This window comes from Chelonia mydas, chromosome 6 (assembly GCF_015237465.2).
Source record: "Chelonia mydas isolate rCheMyd1 chromosome 6, rCheMyd1.pri.v2, whole genome shotgun sequence".
Classification (NCBI taxonomy): domain Eukaryota; kingdom Metazoa; phylum Chordata; order Testudines; family Cheloniidae; genus Chelonia; species Chelonia mydas.
In genome coordinates this window covers 23,558,298-23,571,073 of record NC_051246.2, presented here as the reverse complement: position 1 = coordinate 23,571,073, position 12,776 = coordinate 23,558,298, and the positions used below count along the sequence as shown (strand labels likewise).

General features: G+C 44.7%; 1 protein-coding gene across 8 annotated transcripts in view; it reads left to right on the top strand.

Moving 5' to 3' along the window:
* HRAS (HRas proto-oncogene, GTPase) overlaps window positions 1-12,776 on the top strand; it is a 74,657-nt gene that overhangs the window by 23,397 nt on the left and 38,484 nt on the right. The window contains exon 1 of one of the 8 annotated variants that reach the window (XM_043549905.1): window positions 727-809. The exons of the other annotated variants lie outside the window; for them this stretch is intronic. The gene's annotated coding sequence lies outside the window, so the exon portion shown is untranslated. Of the gene's footprint in view, window positions 1-726; window positions 810-12,776 lie in introns of those variants that run through there. 8 annotated transcript variants of the gene reach the window in all.

Here is a 12,776-nt window from a genome sequence, read left to right as displayed (position 1 = left end):
TAATTGAAAAATTGCTGACTTTCTCATTTTTACCATAGAATTATAATATAAATCAATTGAAATATAAATATTGTACTTACATTTCAGTGTATAGTCTATAGAGCAGTATAAACAAGTCATTGTCTGTTTGAAAGTTTACTTTGTATTGGCATGCTAGTGCTTTTTTTGTAGCCTGTTGTAAAACTAGGCAAATATGTAGATGAGTTGATGTACCCCCTGGAAGATCCCTGTGTACCCCTGGTTGAGAATCACTGGTGTAACAGAAGTCAAGTTATTCTAACAGGATGTTATAGCAGGATCAGTGTCTGCTGATTTGGAAATAAAAATGAAGGTCTGTGCTATCTCAGCCTTGTTCACCCTGGACATAGCATAGAGCTTTATTTTTAAAGCACCCTAACCCATCTTATCTCACTTTACAATTTTGTACAGTCCTCCACCATCGTGTCTCTCAGTGCCTTTCATGTTAACTAGATTGGCAGTTAACTAAGTCCCAAGTGCACTTCATGGAATCTCTCTCTTTCCAGGTTATCGAAAGCTCTGCTTGAAATAGTATTGCCATTTTTATTTTATTTAAAGAGTGGGGTGTGAGGAGGCAATGAAGAGCTGGTTGATGTTGCTGTGAATATTATTCTTGTTACGGTAAAAAAACAATCTCATGAGGCAGCTTCTTTGCAGCAGCAGGAGGCCATTACTCTTTGACGCATCCTATTCTCTGTCGCAGGCTACTCCCTTTTCTGAAATGAAGCGGTCTCAGCAGAGCAGAGCTCACGGATGCTGTCTGTGTACAGTTATCTGCCTCCCCAGAAGCTGTAGGTAGCCTTGTCTCATTTAACAAATACTAAATGAATTCATTCTAATATCTGATCATGGAATATTTCAGTAGATTAACTTGCGGGTGCTCCCCGATAAACCGGGCTGGGCAAAGTTTTTGGCCCAAGGGCCACATCAGGGAATAGAAATTGTATGGTGGACCATGAATGCTCCCAAAATTTGGGTTGGGGTGTGGGAGGGGGTGAGGGCTCTGGTTGCGGGTGCGGGCTCTGGGGTGGGGCTGGGGGTGAGGAGTTTGGGGTGTAGGATGGTGCTCTGAGCTGGGACTGAGGGGTTCGGAGGGTGGGAGGGGGATCAGGGCTGGGAAAGGGGTGCAGGTTCCAGCTGGGGGTGCGGCTCTGGGGTGGGGCTGGGGATCAGAGATTTGGGGTGCAGGAGAGTGTGCTGTGCTGGGATCAAGGGGTTTGAGCGGGAGAGGGATTAGGGCTGGGGCAGGGGATTGGGGCATGGGGAGAGGCTCAGGGGTGCAGGCTTTGAGCGGCGCTTACCTCAAGCGGTTCCCAGAAGCAGTGGCATGTCCCTTCTCCGGATCTTAGGCGTGGAGCGGCCTATGACCCTCGGAGCGGGGCCGTTCTGCAACTTCTGGGAGCCGCGTGGTGCGGCCCCTGACCCGGTGCCTTGGCTGGAGCACCGGAGTGGGGCCGAGTCACGTGGTGCGGCTTCCCCACCCCGGCGCCCCAGCTGGAGCTCGCTGGCCAGCTTAAAATGGCTCGCCAGCCGTAGTTTGCCCACCTCGGTGATAAACGGTTATTGCAGCAATTTAAGTTTGGTCAAGACTTTTATTGGTGGTGGGGAATATTATATACAGAGTAAGATCCATAAAAACGTTTCCACAATTAAAAAAATCCAGTGAAAACAGTTGCTTCCAAAGAAATGCACTTTTCCTTGCAGTGTTTGAAATCCAGACATCGTAGCACTGAGAATTTGTGGGAGAGAGACTGGCCTCATTGTTTATTTGTTTGGGGTTTTTTTGCCCCTTCCTTCTCCAAGTGGGGTGTGATGTTGATAGTAATTAGAGTGACAAGCAAACTGGATTTCAAAAATTACTGCCATCTCAATAATCGAAGGTGTGACTAGTAACACAGATTTTCCACTGAATGCATCCAATGCAGTGAGCTGTAGCTCACGAAAGCTCAAATAAATTGGTTAGGCTCTAAGGTGCCACAAGTCCTCCTTTTCTTTTTTGCAGATACAGACTAATGCGGCTGCTACTCTGAAGCAGATGAAGATGCTTGTTTTATGATTTTGAGTCGACTGTCCCTTTTAACATGGTAACAATCATAATTGTAGGCTAAAAAGTACCCAGGTTTGTCCTCAGAGGGTACATCTACACTGCAGTAAAACAGCCATGTCTGGCCCCTGTCAGCTGACTCGGGCTCATGGGGTGTGGGGCTATAGAATCGCAGTGTAGTCATTCAGGCTTGAGCTGTGGCCCAGTACTGCAATGTTTGGGGATGCACGCACTGCTTATGTGGAAACAAAGCTGTGTTCACTGAATTTATTCCTGTACTTTTTAAGATCCATAAAAACGTTTCTATTAATAATATTTGGTTTCATAAAAACATTAACCACAAAACCAAACCTAGAATTTTAGGCTTGCGCTACCTGACAGTCTTAAACTCTTCTGCATGTTTATTATGAAGAAGGCAGAAGGTTTTAAATTTCCCAAAGGAAGGGAGAGGCTGCAGACCGACCTGTGAGTTTAAAAGTCAGAAGTAATCTTGCAAGTGTCAGGTTAGATTTGTCAATGTAAAACCTGCCAAAGGAAGATGATTTGAGTTAAAGGGATACATCCTCAACTAATTTACACCATCTGAGAATCTGGCCTAGCATATTTTAATTCAGAGCGTTGGTCAACCTGGAGCCTTCATGCTACAGGAGGTTTTAAGAGACATTCTTACAGGTTTTTTTTTGTTGTTGTCTATTATTTGTATTACTGTAGCATCTAGGGGCCTCATCCTAAAATAAGGCTTCATTGTGCAGGGCACTGTACAAACAGATTGAGACATCCCTGCCTTGAAAATTTTACAGTCTAAATAGCCAAGACAGCAAAAAGATGGAAGGGAAAACTGAGGCCCAGAGGGTGCCCAAGTTCCCACAGCAGGTCAGTAGCAGAGCTGCGATAAGGACCCAGGTCTTCCAGACTCCAGTCCAGGGTCCTATCTGCTAGACTAGGCCGCCTCTCTATTTTAGGTTCATCTTCTCATCTTTAGTAAATAACAGCAGATGCTGGGATTTTTCAAAAGACACCAAAGACATTTTTCTAGCTTCCCATATCATGATGATATGAAGCCAGAAGGTGAGATTGAGATGCAGAGACATTGAAAGAAACCCAAAGGTAGCAAATATAAAACCAGAAAAAGGAAATAGTTTTCTGCACACTGTACAATTAAACTGTGGAACTCATTGCCACAAGATGTCATTGAGACCAAAGAGCTTAGCAGGACTGTGGAAAAAGATTTGAAGATTTTATGGACATAAGAACATCTGTAGTAAGAACGTAATTTGTGAACTCTTTGGGACAGGGACAATGTCTTTATTCTGCATTTGTACAGTGCCTGGCGCAGTGGGGTCCTGGTCCATGACTGGGGTTGCTAGGCACTACTACTAAATAATAACAACCCTGGGTTTGGAAGGGGTAGAGACTCTCCTGCTTCAGGGCACAAGTAAACTTCTAACTAATGGGGGTTCAGGAAAAGCTTCCCCAGTAGGCCAGTTATACTGCAGGTTTGTTGCTCCTTCCTCAGAGCACCTAGTACTGGCACAGGATATTGAGGTAAGTGGTCCAAAGGACTGATCCAGTATGAGACTGCCTGTGCTCTTAACCAGTTACCCTAGAGAAAGTGTTTGAGTTGGGAGCTGAGTGAACTGCCATTACTCCCACCCCCCAAACAAACAAACACACTGTAGTAGTGAAAAGTATATCAGAGTTTGAAAATTCCTTCTGTATTTTTAATATCTGATGATCTAAGATGGTGGAATATCAGTACAAGGAGTGTGTATGTATGTGTGTAAAATTTGATCGCGTTCCTACACATCACTACCTTAGTCCTCTGGCATTGCATCTTGCCTGTACTAACACAATTAAGAGGAACATTCTGCCAAATATTTTATGGTCTCTATTAATTTCTCTCTCATTTTGCTTAATACTCGAACAATCTCTCTCTGGTTAGCCAACCGCTCCATTCCATTTTCTTGCTTCCAGGTTGGCTGGGATATTTAAGTCCTTTCCTGGAAAAGTGGGTATTGGCTCGACTCACGCTGGAGATGCATGCAGCATTGGGGCTGGCTGGATCCCATAGGGCTGATGGTTGAAATGGGATAGAGTTAGAGTGGGATTGCTCTTCATTTCTCTGGGTGACTGGCCTGTGCACGGCTATGGTGGGGCAGGCTCCTGGGTCAAGCATCGCTGCTGAAGGGGAAACCGTTCACAAACCAGACATTCCACAGGAAGCCTGCAACCCTGGAGCTCTATATTCTGGTACTCTGTAATTGGGACCATATGCAGTGTGCGTGAATGTATTGTACTGTGGCGCATAAAGTTTCCAGCGGGGATGGGTGTGAGGAGGATGGGGGCAAGGAGTCTGTTTATAGGTTGTCTGCGGAATTTAGTTATCTGGGAGACATGTTTTGACTTGGCACCAGTAGGCTTTAGGAAGAGCACTTACCGGCGCTTCAGGTCTTCTCTGTGCTGTGGCTTCCCCCAAATAGTTGCACGGGACTTTCCTCCTCTCCAAGGAGTTCATCGTTTAGAGGCTGAAATTCAGGCTTCTCTCAGAATGATGCCTTTGGTCTGTTCAGGTCAAAAGGGAACCGGATGAAATCAGCTGTTGTAAGTGAACTGGACTCTGAAGGTCGCCCCAGAAGCCTTATCTTGAGTGCAACTCTGACCCTGTTTCCTCTTCCTGTTCCTTTTGGCAGTGCCTGCATCCTTCTACTGGAATGGCTGATAAAATAGCTGTAGCCTGGGGGACTGAATTGCTTCAGGCAGTGCTGACCATTCGGAAAGGCCATTGCTAATTCCTGTTTGTTTGCTAGGGATTGTATTCTCCCTTGAGCTGCCGTGTCACTGCAAGGAAGGTGCTGCCATGCAGGAAATGGGGAAGTTTGTTTCCATAGGTAACTTTTGCTCTTCCCAGTAGTGGAGCAGGTGGTGGAAAAGGGGAGACTGAACGTGAGAAAGAAGCCTGTGTGGGGAAAAGAAGAGGAGTGAGAGATGTAGTAGGATTTCAAAAATTGGACCAGAAGCTGAAAGAAGTGGATCAGTAAAATGTCCCCAATGATGATCCTTTTCTAAAGCAAACTCTGAGCAAAGCTGAAATAAAAGCACTGCTTTGGGCTGCTAGGTACTTAGACATAGTGGATGAGTCTGAGTCAACTCTTACCAAGTCAAGTAAGCTTTGTTGAGGCAGTGGTGGTGCAGGACTAGGAGTCAGGGAAGTGCGGGTTCTATCTGTGGCTCTGCCACTGAGCTACTGTATGACCTTGAGCAAGTCACTTAGCTTCTCTGCCTCTGTTTTTTCCCTTTGTCTGTCTTGTCTATTTGGGTTGTAAGCTCTTCAGGGTAGAGACTGTGTGTTTTATAATGGGTTTGTACAGCACCTGGCACAACAAGGCCCTGATTTCAAGTGGAGTCTCTAGGTGCTACTGTAATACAAATACTAATAATCACAGATTAAGCATCTGTGAGCAAAGTCCTCTTTAATTTTAAAAATATTCTACAGTAACCATCCCCAAACACTGTACTAACAGTCTGTTAAACTGGTAGGTGGGTGTTTAAAAATACATATTGCTTGCACATTCTGTATATATGTCTGCTAGCACATCAGTGGCTTTTTGGGGAGGAGAGCCAGGAGCTAAGATGAAAGATGTTTTGTCTTAGGATAAGAGGGTGCTTTTAGATTGGCTTTGAGGCTCACTTTCCTGTTTTGCCTGGAACTTTGTTGCATGTAAGCACATGTACCACGTATGAATCTTGCATATACTGGTCAGAGAGTGCTTTCATGGAATGTGTTCTTTTAAATTACACCATTGCCTCATGACCTGGATCATGTGAAGTGTCTGCTGTGTCCTATGGTTTATCTAGTAGTGTGTATTACATTCGCTTTTATAAATGTGCCTACAGATGAGCACTAAGGGTTTAATTTCAGTCCTGCTGCCAGTGGACTTGAGCCCCCTTTCCTTTTTGTGTCTTCCCTTGTGCACCTCCACAGATTTCATATTGGGAACGATGGTGGGGATAGAATAGGTGGGCTTATACTTAAGGGGTGAGCATAGTTGCCTAAAGTGCACTAGACTAGCAGTACAGGTCTCCCAAGAATCATGCAGCAGGTTCACTGCTTTGTTTGAACTATCCAGCTATTTTACTCTAGAAAAGACTTGACTTACATAGGCCACGCCACCTACTTCTTCATTTTCCCTTTGCTTCCCTTTCCAGTTTTTTTAATTAAAACTTAAAACGTTGGCTAATTTTTTCTGAGGTAGAGCCTTGTTCTCTGCAGGTCTGGGGCCTTGCTTTCTGTGTGTTCTGTTCAGCTTTGATCCATCTCTGCGTGTGCTGGCTGGTGAGCCTGGCCAAACCCTGCATGTCATCGTTGCAGCATGTTCCTAAGGAGGCTGTGAGTGGGGGGGGAACCCATTTTTGCTGACCATGCAGATTTATAGGCAGATGCTGGAGGCTGGCTGGGATAATGGAATGACCCTCTTTCTCACAATGCTCTTGTCTCCTGCATAACTGACCAGCGCAATTGACCAGGAGGATGGTCTTGTGGTTAAAACCGGGGCTTGCATAATCAGAAATCCCCAGTTCTGCCATAGGCTTCGTTTGTGAACTTGGACAAGTCACTTAATTTCTCTGTACCTCAGTTGCCAATCTGTAAAATGGGGATAATATCTTTGTCCATTTATAAGCTCTTTGGGGTGGAGATAGGGATAGGAGAAATTGGACCACTTAAATTGGAATCCTCACGAAGTGTTCCCATGCCTGTCACTCCAAAACCAAGCGACGCATCCGTCCTGTTTCAGTGCCAGCAGATTTCTGTAAGTCTAGGAGCAGGCAGCCACGCTGACAGTGGTTCAGGTCTGTGCAGAGAATGCTGAAGGTGAACTAAACGGAAGAGGGCAAGCTGGCCTTGTAGCGAGAGATGGATTCTTTGCTCTGTCCAAGCACCATTTGAATCCCAGAACAAACTCCACGGTAGTAGAAGTAAGACTACTTTATGCTTCTGTAGCACCTTATATTAGAATATCTTGAACTCAGCAGATGTTAACTGAGTCTCACAAGACCCTTGTGGTTGGCTATTTTTACAGATGGGGAAACAAAGAGGTTATGGGGTGAGATTTTCAAAAGCATTCCGCGTTGGCCTAACTCTGCTCTCCCCTAAATCTATGGTAAAACTCTCATTGACTACAGTGCAGGGTGGATAGATTTTAAATCGGAGGTTTAAATCACCAATTTTAATTACGATTTATATCAAGCTGGAAACCTTGATTTAAATAATTGATTTTAATCTTGTAATTTGTACTTTTACTTTTTAGTTATTTTACAAAGAGAGGTTGATTCTCAAAGGTAGGTGTAATTTGGTGGTACTTTTTGTTAAGCAGGAGGGAATACACTATATCAGTGGTTCTCAAACTTTTTTTTTCGCGGACCACTTGAAAATTGCTGAGGGTCTCGGTGAACCACTTAATGCTCTTTCCAAATGTTGTTTGCACCGTTAGCTAACTATTGTAAAGTGCTTTGGATAAAAGCACTGTATAAAAAACAAACTTAATAATAATTTTTTGTTCTACACAAAAAAGCACACAACTCATATTTTAATATCTTATAGTCTTACCTTTCTTATGCAATGGATGTGCCCTCTCTCTCCTGCCGCAGCACCCACATTGCTGGGGCTGGGAAGGAGGGGGATCTCTCCCCGGCAGCCGCAGCCCTGGAGCTGGGGAAAGTCACCTCTTTCTCTGACTGCTGCAGCCCTGCATGTCCCAAATTCCCCCTACTCCCTATTCCCCCCAAGGCCACCATCTCACCTTACACGTGCGTCTTCTCCAGGGTCCAGGCACCTAATTAGTGGAGCTGCGCCTGGACTAATTAGGTGGGTGGCCCTTCATTCTCTTGTGTGTGGCTGCCCAGGTGTGCACCTTAGAGGGAACTGTCTGTGGACCACCTGAATTGAGCTCGCAGACCACTGGTGGTCCATTGACCACAGTTTGAGAACCTCTGCACTATATCTATACACAGTTATTTAAGCAATTATATAGCTTAAGATAATTTTATTCAGATTCTTTTTAATTTTTATTATGTTAGAAAATGGTGAATGATGCATTTTGTGTTTAATAAGTTTATCTTTTTATTTGTGATTTTGTGTCCAAGCTGCATTTGGGGATAATTATACTGATTTCCTTTATAAAGTGTTTTGAGATCTATGGCTGAAAGTGCAATATAAGAGCAAGGTGGCATTATTATGTCATATTTGGATGGATATTGGAATTCAGTTTAAAAATGCAAAAATCAGCATTTTAAAATTGTTTTTTAGTAGTTAAAGAAATCTACCTTAAATGTGCTGGATATATAAGGGAAAAAAATATCCAAACATGTTTTGTATTTAAAACTGACTTATTAAACAAAAGTATTCCCTGTATTTAGTGAACTGTGTGCAACCAGAAAGGAGCAATGCTGGTATCAAAGCGAGGAAAAAGGGACAATGTTCTTCAGAGGGCAGTCTCTAGTGTTGATTTCAACACTTGGGAACTGGAGCGGGGGAAAAACCTGCTATGACTGCAGGTCATAAAAAAGACCCTATTAAGTTAATTATCTAGTCAATAAGCAATATATCCCTCACCATTTTCTGACTCACTAAAAATGTACAATTAATAAGAATCAAAACATTAAGCTGTATAATTGCTTCAATAAATGTATATAGTTATCATATCCCCTCCGAGGTGGCAAAAAGATGTACCAAATTTAGCATAAAGGCTCTATTTAGTTGTAAATCAACATGATTTACTGGTTATATCTGCTATTGAGAGTGTACCTTTTTTAAAGAAAATAACTAAGTACAAATGGAAAATTTGATTTAAAATCAATGATTTAAATTGAGGCTTTCCATTTGATTTAAATTATGATTTAAATCAATGACTAGTTCACAGAATGAACTGAGCTAGTTGATCAACTGAAATGAAGAAAATATTCTCTGTACCTGCGGAAGAGGCTACTGCTGTCAAAAGCTGGTGTAGCACTTAGAATCATAGAACATCAGGGTTGGAAGGGACCTCAGGAGGTCATCTAGTCCAACCCCCTGCACAAAACAGGACCAATCCCCAATCAAATAATCCCAGCCAAGGCTTTGTCAAGCCTGACCTTAAAAACTTCCAAGGAAGGAGATTCTACCACCTCCCTAGGTAACGCATTCCAGTGTTTCACCACCGTCTTAGTGAAAAAGTTTTTCCTAATATCCAACCTAAACCTCCCCCACTGCAACTTGAGACCATTACTCCTTGTCCTGTCCTCTTCTACCACTGAGAATAGTCTAGAACCATCCTCTCTGGAACCACCTCTCAGGTAGTTGAAAGCAGCTATCAAATCCCCCCTCATTCTTCTCTTCCGCAGACTAAACAATCCCAGTTCCCTCAGCCTCTCCTCATAAGTCATGTGTTCCAGACCCCTAATCATTTTTGTTGCCCTTCGCTGGACTCTCTCCAATTTATCCACGTCCTTCTTGTAGTGTGGGGCCCAAAACTGGACACAGTACTCCAGATGAGGCCTCACCAATGTCGAATAGAGGGGAACGATCACGTCCCTCGATCTGCTCGCTATGCCCCTACTTATACATCCCAAAATGCCATTGGCCTTCTTGGCAACAAGGGCACACTGCTGACTCATATCCAGCTTCTCGTCCACTGTAACCCCTAGGTCCTTTTCTGCAGAACTGCTGCCTAGCCATTCGGTCCCCAGTCTGTAGCTGTGCATTGGGTTCTTCCGTCCTAAGTGCAGGACCCTCCACTTATCCTTATTGAACCGCATCAGGTTTCTCTTGGCCCAGTCCTCCAATTTGTCTAGGTCCCTCTGTATCCTATCCCTCCCCTCCAGCGTATCTACCACTCCTCCCAGTTTAGTATCATCCGCAAATTTGCTGAGAGTGCAATCCACACCATCCTCCAGATCATTTATGAAGATATTAAACAAAACCGGCCCCAGGACCGACCCCTGGGGCACTCCACTTGACACCGGCTGCCAACTAGACATGGAGCCATTGATCACTACCCGTTGAGCCCGACAATCTAGCCAACTTTCTACCCACCTTTATAGTGCATTCATCCAGCCCATACTTCTTTAACTTGCTGACAAGAATACTGTGGGAGACCGTGTCAAAAGCTTTGCTAAAGTCAAGAAACAATACATCCACTGCTTTCCCTTCATCCACAGAATCAGTAATCTCATCATAGAAGGCTATTAGATTAGTCAGGCATGACCTACCCTTGGTGAATCCATGCTGACTGTTCCTGATCACTTTCCTCTCGTGTAAGTGCTTCAGGATTGATTCCTTGAGGACCTGCTCCATGATTTTTCCGGGGACTGAGGTGAGGCTGACTGGCCTGTAGTTCCCAGGATCCTCCTTCTTCCCTTTTTTAAAGATTGGCACTACATTAGCCTTTTTCCAGTCATCTGGGACTTCCCCCGTTCGCCATGAGTTTTCAAAGATAATGGCCAATGGCTCTGCAATCACATCCGCCAATTCCTTTAGCACTCTCGGATGCAACTCGTCCGGCCCCATAGACTTGTGCACGTCCAGCTTTTCTAAATAGTCCCTAACCACCTCTTTCTCCACAGAGGGCTGGCCATCTACTCCCCATGTTGCGATGCCCAGCGCAGCAGTCTGGGAGCTGTCCTTGTTAGTGAAGACAGAGGCTTCTACAGTCTCAGGTTCCCGGTGCTTAGCCAGTGACTTCCACCAGTCTGGTATTTTGAATTTCTTTAAAACTTTAGTAGAAAACATATACTGCTTGAATATTTTTCTTTAATTTACTTGAAATTATTTGAATAGATGATAGTAAATTTAGGCCTTAACATAGGTTGCCATAATTTCAAATTTAAATAATATTTAAATAATAAAAAATTAAATAGGTTAATTTATAAAAAGACTGATATAAATGAAAACAGATTTTTTTATTTATTAATTGATTTTTATCCACCCTGCTTCGGTGAGCACGTCTTTAGACCAACACTGAGGGCCTCCAAAAATCCAGTTGTTTGATTTACCCAGGGCTACAAAGTGAGGCTGTGGTATATCTGGGAACGGCACTTGGGAGTCTCCTGACTCCCAGTCTTGTGCCTTAACCCTAAACCCAGCCTTCCTTCCCCTTTTGATAAAACGCTTGCTGGGGGTGGCCTCTCACTAGTGCACACACACTGAGTCAGTGGTCTCCGTCCAGGACCAGTTAGCATTAATTGGCTTCCTGGGCAGTGCTCTGAGCTGTATGAGTATGGAGATTTAATTGCCTCCTGACCTCTAGAAATGGTCCCCCCAGTTGCTGCTGGCTGGCGTGGCAGTGGGGTGGAGCTTACGCTGCTGCTGTGCCTGTTTTGGAAGAGCCAGACAGAAGACTCAGGGATGTCAGTCTGGCACCTTTCGCCAACACTAGCACTGCAGAGGTGACTGGAGCCTGTGGACTCTGATGTCCCTTCCAGGCACTCTTCCCCCGTATCTTCTACTCTGTACTCAGGAAGGAGACCCTTCAGTGCATCCCTGGGCTGTTCCAGACAGCTCCTCACCCATCTTTCCCTGCTTTGCACTTAGTGATGGAGTAGCTGTCTTCTCTTCCCGTCCCAATCCCTGCATTCCACGTTAATTCACAGCACCTGTCAGTGCAGGGCAAAGAGGCCAGCGTGAGCATGTGGGGGGTGAAAAAGGGATTTGTTTAGCAATCCCACTTGGCCTGTAAATCAGCAGTGTGCATGGGATCAGCTGCTACATAATAACTGATGCATATTCATGCTTGCTAGCTGCAGCAGAGTCATTCAGCTAGGGGATCCTTGTGTCTCTGTGTTGTTAATGTACCCCAATGGGAAGGAGGGAGGGAAAGGGGGGATCCCAGTGGCAGGTGCCTGACTGCTTGTCTTTATCTCCTCTCCCAGCTGCCCATCCTTCCTCAGCGTCCTGAGATGGGGGCACTATGGTTCGCTTGCTTTTCATCTGCATTTTCCCCAGCCTTTGAGCGCACTGAGGCTGATTTAGGGCTCCGCAAGGGAGATTTTGTTGCTTGCGGCTCTAAATCACTCCTGTCATACTTCCATCCTTCCTTGCATCCCTGTTGAGCTCATAACCGAGGTGGTGTACCAGCGACTAAATAAAAATAGACCGATCCACCTAGTTGGCTTAGAGTTGCTAAATGAGCATGGTGGTGTTAGTGTGGAAGGGATTTGATCGTGTCAGTTAGGTGACTTATTTTATTTATTTATTTATTTATTTATTTATTTATTTATTTATTTATTTTAAAAAAGAGGAGTCTATGAACGTATCTAGAATTTGACACAGAATATGAGAGCTGCCCCCTCGCATCTCTGCCAGTGCACTTGTTCCTGGTTTCCCCTATTGCCCCTCTGCCTACACATAAATCTGCATCATAATCCTGACCTGTAGCGCTCCCTGATATGCCATGCCTCTCCCACCATCAGCTCTGACAGCGCATCTCCAACCTCGGTTGTGTCAGTCCTGGGCCTCTCCTGAATGGAGAGGCTGCTGTGATTTTGTTCCCTAGATGGCCCATTAGAGATTGAGATGAAACACCCCCCCCCTCCCCCACACACACACATACACTCATTTCTGCTTGTTGCCCGGCCCCGGAACTTGAACTGTGGTCTCCAGAGAGAAAAGCCTAGTGTACCTAAGGATATTTCCAGGTCTCCCGAATCCTACTCCAGTGCCCTATCCACTAGGCCACTTTGG